The 13636-nt window shown below is 37.8% G+C and overlaps 1 protein-coding gene across 1 annotated transcript in view; it reads left to right on the top strand.

The window, feature by feature from the left end:
• Nucleotides 1–13636, top strand: part of CLVS2 (clavesin 2) — a 71473-nt gene that overhangs the window by 29592 nt on the left and 28245 nt on the right. The gene's annotated exons all lie outside the window — the stretch shown is intronic.

The raw sequence follows: 13636 nt of genomic DNA, 5'->3' as shown, positions 1-13636 counted from the left end.
AGATTGAGCATATCTTCAAAGACGACAAGAGTTGGTGTATAGACAGAGGGAGGGAAACAGTATAGCTAAGTATAGAGGTGAAAATTCATACATTGCATTTGGGATGTGTAGTAAGTCTAGGCAGTCTGATGTGATGAGTTGTTGTAAGGTCGGCAAGAAAGATATGCTGAAGAAATCTGATAGGGTAAGGTCAAAATGGGATACGTTTTAAATTTAAACTGTATTTTATGATCACTGGAGAATCAAAGAATATTTTAAGTCAGAGAATAAATCTTGGAAGATGGCCAATGGAAAAATTAGTGTGACATAATTCTTTTGTTCATGATTTCAACCCACAAGTATCTATTGAGTGGGACTAATTTTAAAGAAAGAACTTGGAAAAGTGGGAATTTAGGAGACTTTTATAGCAACCCAGCCCAGAGATGCTGAAAACCTGCATTTGTGCCGGCCAACTGATATGAAGAAGAAGGAGAGGGTACTTTTTGTCTGTTTTCTTTCCCATTTGCATTTTTTTTCCTATCCTCCTTTAAATGTTTGTTACCTCCTCTCACCTTTGTTTTCTCTGAAGATAAAACAGTGGCCTTGCCTCCAAGTGTACCCTATCCAGCTCCTCCTCATCATGGATGTGGAAACCACAGTTGTGTTTCTAAAATGTTATCTGGTCACTAGACCCTCTGCCCCACCTCATGTCTTTGCACACATTGGTCTTTTTGCACAGACAGGAAGTAAGGGTTCTGGCATGCTCCTTGGACCCAGAGCTTGTCAGGCTTACCTTAAATGAAACAAATCAGAGGTTTTGGCAAGGCAAGAGTTTGGGACCTAAATTAGAATGCCATTTAAAGATACTCTTAAAATATTAAATTAGTTGTTACTCGTGGTAAAGCCTTATGTGGAAAAGATTTTCTTGAGAAGGCTTATACTTTCATTTGCTCAAGATATGATGATAAATTATATTTGTAATATTGAAGTACCTCACATTTATAAGAAAGTGATTCTGTTTTATAAGACTTTTTAATGGATTGATCTTCTCCTAAAATCTGATCAAATGTTGGTAAAGTATAAACATATGTTAAGTGTTTAACATTTACAGATTCATATCTGGATTCTTCTTTTCCCTGTAGACTTTCTGGACTAGTAACTAAGTACACATGAATGGAAAACCAAGTATTAAAATATCAGAGAGCATCCTAGTGTGATCTTTCTTGTCTAGTAGCTATGCTATTTCTTGGCATTTTATATGAGTCTGTATTGGGCTCTTGACCATTTTATGTAGATCTAAATTAGTTTCAGGCAGTCCATGACAGAGGAGCACATTCTATATTGAATGCTACCATGAAAAGCTCAGCATAGATGTGGCTAGAATCTTAGCATTTGAAGGAAGCATGGACATTACACGGATGATCATGTGTCATAATTACTTCTGTGATAATATTAAGAGATGATTCTACAACTTCTCTTTATACACATTCTGAGCCTGCTAACACAGCACCTCAAAAGGGAATGCTTTTCATCTTTAAGGGTGGCAACAAAGCCCTTTCTTCAGCTAAAATCTGCTTCTGGGTATTGCACCCATAGGTCCTTATACCAACTCATGCAAATAGTATCAATGTCACTACACCTAGTAGGGTGGCCCTTTACATAACAACATTTCAGAAGCATAGAGTGTCTGTTCCTTGGGACATTTGAAGCTCTCTGGTATTTTCTATTTTATGGTTTTCTTCTCCAAATACCTGTGGCCTGTTCCTCCATCCTTTTCTCTCATGACAGAGTTTCTAAATAGTGTATCCTTCTAGTTGCCTTCTTCTAAATTCAAAACATTTTTTTTCACTGTATATCCAAATTAAAAAAAACAATTACTCCACATATGTTTAGATCAGTGTGCAAATATTGCCCATGATGAGTAAAAGATATTATTAAATAGCCAAATGTGATGTTAACTTAAAATTGTAAATACTCTGTAAAAGTGCAAATAACATACCAGAGAGGAGAGTGGAAATGGCAGTTACATTTTACTTAAGGAAAGATTAAGAAAAAACCTATTCTTAAAAGGCCCTGCAAGGATTTTGAGAGAAGGGAAATGCATCATTAAAAGCATTATAGACTGAGGAGCAGTTGGGGGAAAAATAGAGATGAAAATGTACATAATGGGTATTAGAAAGTAGATTAATTTAGTTGTATGTTACCATTCATGAAAAAGTAAAGTAGGAAATAAGGTTGCAAAAGTTAACTGATACCTAATAGTAAAAAGTCATAAATGCCGTACTAGAGTTTGAATGTTTTTTTCTGTGGGTGATCAGTCAAGTGTTTGAATTGACAGGAAAAAATGGATCTTAATAGAAAAATCTAGTGGGCCTGTCATAAAGGATGGATTAAACAGAGGCAAACGTTGTAATATTTGCAACATGCTGTTGGTTAACTTAAGCAGATCATCAACCCTGCTTGTAGTAAACACTGCCTGATGATGGAATTCAAAGGTAGCAAGGAACTTGTATATGAAAACACAGATTGATGAGGCAGCTTTTGCTAAAAGCACTGTGAGAATAGTTCTCATGCATCATCTGACATGGAGAACGCTGTTGGACCTGAAGATGCATCACCCTCCTTAGTGAGATGCTCATAACCTCTGCATGCTGGACCTTTAGCAAGCCATGCAGAGAGCCAAGACAAAGTCCTGTGCCAGCTCTGCAGTGCCGACTGGAAAAAAGACAGGAAGTTAAGAGTTTATCACCATTACACTGTTGCCTTTTGCTATCCTAACATCTCCTTTTATGTCATTTTCTTCTTCTTTGAAATAGGGTGTTAATAAAAGTGTGTAAATTTAGGTCTTTTCTTGTTCAGTTCTATCTGTGCTTGATCTTTGATCTCATCTCTCGTCTTATGGAGCTATTATAAGAGACAGATAAGAGACTGGATTCTTGAAATCTTGGTGTCATGTTTAATCTGCAGTGGAGTCCCAGGAATCCAAAATCCTTATCTCATGTTCTGTTTAAATGTTCTCAGGGCTACAGGAGTGAGAAGCAGGAATGAGTCATGTTGAAGTCAAGCTTTATGCCACTTAAAACTGTATTTTGTTCAGACTCATATATGACTGCTTAGAGAATGGCTCACTGTCTGCTGGCTAAGCGTAAAGGTCAGCCCTATCTTCAGTAACATTTTCTTTAAATCTACTTCCCTTTGTTTTTTTCTAATATCTCCAAACTGGACTCTGCTGTCCAGGTAATGTTGGGGTGGAATCAAGGTGTGCAGATCCCAATGAGAGCATGTCCTTTCTTTTTCACACTAAAACTTGCTCTGCCAAACTACATGGAGTAAATCTTAGGGCTTTAACTGCTAATTTGTTTCTATGCATTAGGACAGACTTGAAATACTTTTGTAAGGAGAATCTTAATCCTGCCTGAAAGTTCAGTTCAGTTGCTCAGTCGTGTCCGACTCTTTGAGACCTCATGAGTCACAGCACACCAGACCTCCCTGTCCATCACCAACTCCCAGAGTTTACTCAGACTCATGCCTATAGAGTTGGTGATGCCATCCAGCCATCTCATCCTCTGTTGTCCCCTTCTCCTCCTGCCCCCAATCCCTTTCAGCATCAGGGTCTTTTCCAATGAGTCAGCTCTTTGCATGAGGTGGTCAAAGTACTGGAGTTTCAGCTTCAGCATCAGTCCTTCCCATGAACACCCAGGACTGATCTCCTTTAGGATGGACTGGTTGGATCTCCTTACAGTCCAAGGGACTCTCAAGAGTCTTCTCCAACACCACAGTTCAAAAGCATCAATTCTTCGGCGCTCAGCCTTCTTCACCGTCCAACTCTCACATCCATACATGACCACTGGAAAATCCAAGGTTACATTCAATTCATCACAGAGTAGAGGAAGGGTGAACTTCTGTTGTGCTAGGGGTCTCTCTTAGGCCACCTGTAAACGCCGCTTGTTTTGACATAAGCAAATATTAATCCTAATTCCAGCTCACATATCTGTTCACCAATCTGATGAACTTTTAAGTGACCATTTCCTGAAGATTGTCAGGAATTACATCCCAAATTCTGCTGCTAAAACACCCAGGGATATATCTGTAGTCCACTAGTACTTACATATATCTCAATGCATTATCATTATTGTGAATCTTGGTCTTATTTTTTTTCTTTTAATATTAATTTTATTTAAAAATATTTTTTACTGTTTAGTTGCTAAGCTGTGTCCGGCTCTTTTTGCCACCCCATGGACTGTATGTAGCCCACCAGTCTCCTCTGTCCATGGGATTCTTCAGCCAAGAATATTGGAGTGGATTGCCATTTCCTTTTCCAGGAGATCTTCCTGAGCCAGGGATCAAATCTGCATCTCTTATGTCTCCTACATTGGCAGGCAGACTCCTTACTGCCAGAGCCACTTAGAAGCCCCCAAAATATTATATCAAGATATCTACTTCTTCATAAAAAATATAAGAGCTTATAATTAAAAGACCTTTTCCCACTGTTTACTGCCAGTATCTTTTAGTCATCTTTTCATACTTACTTATGAAATTCTTTTTATTCTTTTAAAAAGCATTTTTCTTTTAGCCCAGTCCCTCTCTCTTCTAATTTTTCTATTAGCTTTCCAGTTTTGATTCATGACTATCATGTTGGATTGTTCATCAGTGAATTTCTGGTTTAAATCTATTGTTTCTTATTAAAATATCTATTTCCTGCATGTTTTCATGCCTGTATTACCTCTGCTTGATTCATTAGACTTTCATATCCTTCTCCTATTCTAAAAATGCTTTGAAATAGTTTATGTGATCATGTTTTTTCCTCCACTCCTCTCACTATTCATGGTTTCATTTCCTCAAAAAAAATTTCCTTCTCATTTTAATGAAGTCTCAGGAGTAAGGGAAACAAATACACATGCTCTGTCTGTCATTTTAAATCAGAAAATACTCATCTACTTTCATATAATTTTATGTATTGCTGTAAGCTGCCAAAATGCTCTCTGATAAAGCATAGAGTATCAAATTTTATTTCAACTAAATGGCAAAATCCATGAGTGGCAGGGATGGTCTCTTACCATCACTAAGCGAATGACAAAAAAAAAAAAAAAAAAAAATGAGGCTTAACAAAGGTTCCTTGAAAGAACATGTATGCCATCAATAAAATGTGAAGTTCTTTTTCACCTAAACTGACAAAATTATGAAGGTGGGTGTTGACTGTAGTCTGACTGAAGCAGTGTCACCATTACAGGAGTATGTGCAGTATTTTCTTAGTATGATACTTAACTCTAATATTCAAATTTTTGTCTCTTTTCTCACTAACTAATAGACAAAAAATTTAAGAGTGGACTAAAAAGTAGACTTGAAACTATGGTAGAGTCCATGCTTACCTTAACTACAGCTTGATTAGAAATTTAATCCTTTAAAATCTTTGAACTTTCTGTGCCTCAGTTTTTTCAGTTGTAAAATTCATATCATGTAATAGCAGATGTATCCAAGAGGCTGTGGGTGTTCTGTATATCATAATTACCAAAAGTTTATTTGTTGTCTGTTGTTTCTTTGTCTATGTCAGAGATTTTTTTAAAAAATTAAATATTTCTTAGTTGTATATTTTTTCCTAGTAATTTTTTTCACTTTTTAGATATGTATTTTTTTATTCAGATTTGAGATTTTGGGGTTTCTGTTTTTCATACTGGCATATTAATCTTTTTTGCTTTAACAGAAACATTTCGAACTAACACTATTTGGCCCATGATACTGAAAGGCATAAAATGGCAAGTTAATTTTCAGCTGTTTCTAGGGATGGAATTGTTTCCTCAAAAATCAATTTCTATTTAACTTTCAGAGAACTGCATCGAGTTATATTTGCAAAATAATTTTAATTTGCATCTTTAGAAGAGGTAGATTTTGGGTTTTTTTGTGTCAAATTTAAACAGCCACAGTAATATCATATATAAATATTAGAATGTTAAACTGGTAGAGGGTAAACACATAGCAAAATAGAGCAGAGAACCTAGAAATAGACTTACAAAATTATGCTTGGATCTTTTGCAGAAATATAAAAGCTATTCAGTGGAGAAAGTATAACTTTTTCAACAGATGATGCAGGAAGTAACTGGACATCCATAGGCAAAAAATGAATCCCAATTTAAGCTTCAAACTTTATATGGAAAAATTAGCTTAAAATGGATTATGGAATTAAATGTAAATGACAGAACTATAACTTCTAAAAAACTGAAGAAAATCTTTAGGATCTAAGAATAGGTAAAGCTTTTTTAGACTTGATATTGAAAACACAATCCATAAAAGAAAAAATAAATTGAGCCTCATCAAAATTAATGTTTACTTTGTGAAACACTGTTTAAAGGGTGAAAATACAAGCCACAAACTGAGAGAAAATATTTGCAAACCACATATTGAAAAAAGGAACTTTTGTCCAGGAAACAACTCTTAAGAAGTTAACATTTTCAAAAAAAAGCTCCAATAATAAAGTGAGCAAAATAAATGAGCAAATTTTTCACTGAGAAGGATATACAGATGACAAATAAGGATGAGAAAAGATGGTCAATATTTGGCATTTTATACCTTTAGGAAAAGGCAATTAAAACTACAATGAGGAGTTCCCCTGGCGGCCCCCTGGTAAAGAATCTGCCTGCCTTTGCAGGGGACGTGGGCCCAACCCCTCGCGCCAGTTACTGGGCCCACGTTCTGCAGTGACTGAAGCCCACACCTCTTAGAGCCCATGATCAGCAGAAGAGAAGCCACCACAATGAGAAGAAGTGTTCACTCACTACAACTAGAGAAAAGCCTGCTTGCAGCCATGAAGATCCAGCACAGACAATTAATAAAATTGAAAAAAAAAAAAAACACCACAATGAGATACAATGAGATATCACTATATACCTATCAGAATTGCTAAATAGTGAAAATACTAAATGATGGTAAAGATCCAGAGAAACTGGATCTCTCATACCTTCCTTGTGGTAATTCTGAAAAACAATTCGCAGTTTCCTATAAAACTAAACATGCAACCATATGACCCAGCAGTTTCACCCTGGAGCGTTTATAGCAGATGAATGAAAACAGGTTCACACAAAATCCTACACACAGATGTTCTTGACATAATAGCCCCAAGCTGGAAACAACCCAGTGTCCTTAAATGAGTGAATGTCGGTATATCCCTACGATGGCATGTGTGTGTATTAGTCACTGTCGTGTCTGACTCTTTGTAACCCCATGGACTGTAGCTTGCCAGACTCCTCTGTCCATGGAGTTCTCCATCCAAGAGTCCTGGAGTGGGTTGCCATTTCCTTCTCCAGGGGATCTTCCTGACCCGGGGATCAAACCCGGATCTCCTGCATTGCAGGCAGATTCTTTACCATCCAAGCTATCAGGGAAGCCACTACTTAGTAATAAAATGAGGAAAAAAGCAACTATTGATGCACACTGTTTTCAAGTATATCAAGGACATTATGTAAATCAGAAAAGTCAGTCTCAAAAGGTTTTATTCTGTTTGTTTCTACTTATGTATAAAATTCTCAAAATAACAAATTATAGTGATGGAGTAGAGATCAGTGGCTGCAGAGGTGTGGGACTGGCGTTGGACAGGTTGGAGTGACTTTGAAGAGGTGGCGGGTGGGAGCCCTGTGGTGACAGCTGATTTCTGGATCTTGAATGTGCTGAGCTACACAGATGGTCCAAATCGCATAGGAGTTACACACGTACACGCTCACCAGTGAGTGCTCGTAAAGCTGATGTCATCTGAATAGGTCTGTGGGTGGTTGTTGTTCAGTTGCTGAGTCATGTCTGACTCTTGGCGACCCCAAGGACTGCAGCACGCCAGGCTTCCCTGTCCTTCACTATCTCCCAGAGTTTGCTCAGGGAGTCAGTGATGCCATCCAACCATCTCATCCTCTGTGGATTGTACCAATATCAGTTTCTTGATTTTGATGGTTTATTCTAGTAAAATAGTATCCCATTGGATACTATGCTGCAGGAATGGTGCAGAGGGTCTTCCTTTCAGTTTTTCGACTTCCTGTGAGTCTATAATTAAAAATATAAAAATCAATGAGTGACTAGATAGATACAAGTACCTTCTAAATGGTGAAAAAAGTGAAAATATTATAGCCTGGATCGCACCATCAGCATTATGGTATACTTAAATACTTGGTGAATGAGAAATAAACACCTTTATTATCTCTTTTGAAGAACACCATAGAATAACATTCAGAAAAACCTTTTTATTTTGCATCATTAAAGGAGTAGAATATTTTTTGTGTTTTGTTTTTGATCAGATCTATATGACAGAGACTATTAGAGAAATAAAAGCAATATGCTTCAATGTAAAATCTACCCTTATGATAATATTTACTTGTAAGGGAATTTTTGATGTCTTTTCCTAAAGTTGGGGATTATTTTTTTAGAGTCAAATAAATAAATTTGATGGAACTTTCCATCAAATATATACATATATACATACGTGAACTCAGGTAAGACCCATGTTGAAGGGATGGTAAGTGGATGGCAGGGAAAAAAAGGAACACGATCAAGACCTGATCCAATGACAAACTATATGAATGCAGTGGAGAGAGTATTGACATTAGAGAAAAGGTGTAGCTCTTGGTGTTTTGTCTCCAAAATCTCTTGAATTTACTTAAATTGTAATTTACACTTGAGCCATGGACTACTATAAAGGTTAGAAAGTGTTAGTTGCTCAATTGTGTCCCACTCTTTGTGACCCCATGGACTGCAGCCTGCTAGGCTCCTCTGTCCATGAAATTCTTCAGACAAGAATACTGGAGTGGGTAGCCATTCCCTTCTCCGGGGGATCTTTCCAACCTAGGGACTGAACTCAGGTCTCCTGTATTGCAGGGAGATTCTTTACCATCTGAACCTTTAGGAAAGCCCAAAAGATTAGAGTGTGAGTTTTAAAAAATTATACAAATCAAAATATCAGCCTAAACTGCCACATACTTCAATTTTTAAAATGACATGCATTGCCCCAGTCAGATTTACACCTTATATAAAATAGATATCTACCAGCTTTGTCACTAGTTCACAAGTGTTGTGTTCACTTAGATTTCAAGGTTAGGTGAAGGGTAAGGGATGTAATTTCTTCTGCTCATGAATTGCAAGGAACAGGTGAAGGTTGGGAGCTTTTTTAAACACATACATCCATGCATTCAGCGATCATTGGAAATAACATTTCTTTATTCAGGAAATCTGTGCTTTCTTGAGGGTTTTATGCAACTTTCTGTGGCTGGGCTGGAATTTTATTTTATTTTGTATGTATATGCCATGATTGAAATTATGGGAAGAGGATGTGTGGTTGCCTGAATATGAATGCTTGGACAAATAGAGATGTTTGCATATCTTTTTCACACACATTGGCAGGCCAAAAACTAATATGAACTCTCCAGTACCATTGTAATATTCAACAGTGAAAGGAGCCCTTGTGTATAGGAATAATATGAGGGGACAGTAGGTTCCAATGAGTGACATCTCCTCTCCAGGGGGAGTGTACCATGGTACAAGAACTTGTTGAATACGACTTCCCAAAGAGATTTATTTTTAAGAGGACTTTGCAGCAGTGTGAAGGCAAACTTCCAGGGAATAGCTTTGGATGATTATTACTGCCAATAAAATCACAGGGGGGAACGCAAAGGAAGGGTAATCCTGCACAGGCCATGTGAATTTCCTGGTGATTTAATTAGCATCTTCTCAAATTAACCAACTCGACAAGTACCTTTGATTTTTGTAATAAGCACTTGGAAAGCATGGTAAAATCTCTGTGAAGTGAAGTTAGAATTTCTTTTTTTTTTTTTTTAGAGGTACATTCATTAATGTGTTTTCAGATTTTGGAGAGGGAGTGATCAACCCAAGCTTCCTTGCTTCCTTCCTATTGTAAAACTACCAGGTAAGAAAAAGTAGGTAGTCCCAGATTAGCTAAACTGAAGCATCATCCTCCTTAGCCTTGGCCTTGCAGGAGATACTCAGAGACCAAATAGGAGCTCCTCATTAGCAGTGTTGGGCGAATGGGCTCCCTCCACCCTCAGCCTCGGGCGGGCTCTCCTTCATGTGTGGTTCTATCGAGGACACGTGCCTGAACATCTTTAGACCCTCTCAAGCTATCTTTATAATCCACTGCCTCACTATCCATATGGACCCCACACGGTCTTGGAAGGAGTCGGTAGAGCTAAAAATGTTCTGGCGAATGATTGGAAAACATCGCTCTGGCTTCGGTGACCTCTTCTCTCCAGCTCCTTACTCAAGCCGGCAACGTGACATTGGTCGAGAACTTCAATTAGGGAGACAAATGGGAATTATTATCATTAAAGATATACGAGTGCCTGGAGCCTTCTAAAATGTTTTTCAGTGCACTCACGAGTCTCCAGTTTTTGCTCCCTTTCTGCTTTTCTGTGTCTCTACTCCAGTCTGAGCTATCCAAACTTGAGGATAGCTCCACATGGCCTCCTGCCAGTTGAAATTCGACATATCACACTTCCCTTCAAATATAATCCTTTCCCTCTTTCAGTTTCTAGTACAAGTAGTGGTCTCTCAACTAAGCGAGATTAAAATGTACCAGCCTGCTTTCAGCCCTTCTCTTGTATGCTACCTCTGCATCCAGTCATTTCAGTTATATAATGTCTGTCTTCCTGTATTTCTGCAAGCGTGGCTTGTTTTCCTTTTATCGGTAGCACCTTCATATGACTCGAATTTGGCTTTTTTACTGGCATAGTCCTAACAGCCTTGACCTCATGTCTCCTTCCTCTCTTTCTCCCTACTTGATATCAAGTAAAGTGGGACGTTTTGCAGCTCTTCATTAAATGAACTGGGCAGGTCAAACCATAGAATCATTATTTTATATTCTAAGAAATGTGCCCCAGAGACACCCAGGACTCTCCTTCCACCCTTATCTCCATTAGTTTCCAAGTCTTCCTTTGGCCCCATCCCATCCCTAACCCTCACTGTCTTGAACTCTGCCCGGTGATGGATGGATGTCTGTGTCACACATCACTTGGTCATTAAAAAACAAAACAAAACTGACACTTGTTTTCTATTTTTAACCCGAGACAGAATGTCTCTACATCAAAGTGGTTGCGCTAAAGCATAAATATTAAAACGTCAAATTTCCATAACAAACTACACAGCCCTGCTAGATAAGTGTTCCCACAGCAGGGCTGAAACCTGCCTCTCTTCTCTGAAGGCCCAATGCGAGATACGCACACACTCTTCCATGAGACAGCTTGGACAGTTCGGGCGGACTTCAAAACCAGCTTCTCTCTTGTGCTGCCAGTACTTCTTCACACTTCGCTTCGACTGCAGATAAACAGTCCTGGCGTCTGTATCCTGAAGGGATCCCACCTCCCGTCTCTAGTCCCACCTCTCCTCTCAGAGATGCGTCTTCCCCTGGCTCTGTTGCCTCATTCACAGCAACCGGATTCTCATGGACATTCTAGGATTTTCTGCAAATGCTACCTCTTTGGGAAGTTCTTTCCTCATCATTCCAATTTCTGTTCAATCTGTCATTCTTTCTCTCCTTTAAACCTTATAACATCCTGTGGACATTATCTTTCCTTACATTAACATCCTTAACATCTTGTGGACATTATCTTTCCTTTTACATTACTTGTTCCTTTTACCAGAATATATATTCCTTCAAAGTAAGGAGTCTGCTTCATTCATATTCCCTTGATGTTTCCTAGGCTTGAGTAGTTTTCAGTAAATATTTGTTAGAATTAATCAATGCTTAGTTCTATATTGTCTTTGTGTTGATTTTTTAATAATATTTCTCTAAGTGTGTGTGTGTGTGTGTGTGTGTGTGTGTGCATGTGTGTGTGATACATGATCATTTCAGAATATTTGAAAGATATAAAATATACAAAGAATAAAATAAAAGTCATTTATTACACAGGGTTAACCAGGCCAATATTTGATATATATTTCCAAGTCTTTTATATTCTTTGTTAAAATTTTTTCCAATTTATTACCTCATACTATATTTTGATTATTTTCTGTCATTAAGAATTCTTTGAAAATGCCATTTCAATGACTCTTTTAGTATTATATATTACAAATACATCATTCATTTATTCACCCTTTTGTTAAATAAATTTAAATTGATTCCAGTGTTTTCCTCATTACAAAATATGTACAAAACATTCTTGTACAAAAAATTTTGCTCCAATTAATGATAATTTCTTGTAATTTATTTCCAGAAGTGGTATTAGGATAAATAAATTACATGCTTTGAGATACTGGGGGAGAATGTTTCACCAGTTTCTATTTCCTTGTCCTGTCTTGCCAAACCCTTACAGCATTGAATTTCACCATCACAAACAATCTTGGCCAGTTTCACCTGCCGGATTCGGCAGGAGTGACCTAAAATATTCACTTAAGGACTTCTGCCTAATTCTTTTTATAATTTGTTCTTCTCAGTTCCTCTGGCTGAAGTTCTGCTGCTTCATTCCCTTTTGGCAATTTTGAAGATGAGAACGTCAGCACTTCTGCATGCGTGTTACTAAAGTACTTTAAAAGTCAAGTGGGAGACTTGATTCGTTATTGGTCTTATGGCTAGGGGTAAAAGTAAGGCTGTCTTGCTACAGCTAGCGTATAGGTTGAAGCCACAAGACTCATGACACAGGTCACAGAAAATGACCATAGATTCTCTTTTAATTAGAAATGGCAGGATTGTTTCTTACCTTTGCTTTGCGTTAATAGACGAACCTAGCATTTTATGTGGCAGTAGTTTTTACCATGGGCTCCCTCCTGCTGTTACATCTGATTTAAATTGGTACCTGATGGATTGTGAAGAGGTGTGAGAATGGCTTTGTGTCCCATCCCAGGCTGTCTCGCCCCGCCTCCCCCGCATGTACCAGGCATACAACCAGTAGTGACTAACTCACATCCACTGTGTGTCTTCGTGTGAAGGCTCTGTGACTGTGATTTGTTTCACAGGCCTTCTCTGACAGCAAAAGTGGTTGGGGAGCATACCAACTGCTCACGAGAAAGAGATCTTCTTGCTCATTCAGTTATGTGATGACTAAACATGTTACACATTCATTTTCAGTGTTGGTTTTACTTTAAGAAATATTTTTAGCTAGGTAGAGCTCTTTCGAGGAGGAATATTTTATGTAATATCTCACTTTATGTTGTCTATATTTTATTGTACTCAAGACTCAGACATTCCCTTCCATATACAAAGTTGATACTATGTCACCAGTGTAATTTCAGAGTTTTATCTAGGGGTAGTGATTTAGCCCCACTAATAGACCAACATTGTGTTCCAGAGTTCTTCACAGGGTGGGAAGGGATGTATTTGAAGCAAAGTTTTATTTTTATTTTTTTGTCATTTTTTTCTTCTTTTGTATTTATTATCTTTTGTATTGGAAGGTAATTGCTTTACAATGTTGTGTTGGTTTCTGCAATACAACAATGAGAATCACTCATAATTATACATTGCCTCTCTCTTGAGCCTCCCTCCCCCCTCCCACCCCACCCCTCTAAGTCATCACAGAGTGCAGTAGCATCAGATGATCAACTGCAGGCACAAGAAAACAATAATAAAAGGATGATTTGCCTAGAATTAGAATATACCTGAGATTTTGAGAAAAATTAGTTCTCACCCACAAATTTCAGAGACCCTGTTCACAAAGTTATAAGATACTCTCGTGGGTGT

Source organism: Muntiacus reevesi, chromosome 19 (assembly GCF_963930625.1).
Source record: "Muntiacus reevesi chromosome 19, mMunRee1.1, whole genome shotgun sequence".
NCBI lineage: Eukaryota > Metazoa > Chordata > Mammalia > Artiodactyla > Cervidae > Muntiacus > Muntiacus reevesi.
Note: the sequence above shows the minus strand (reverse complement) of the source record. Positions and strands in the feature narration are given on the sequence as shown.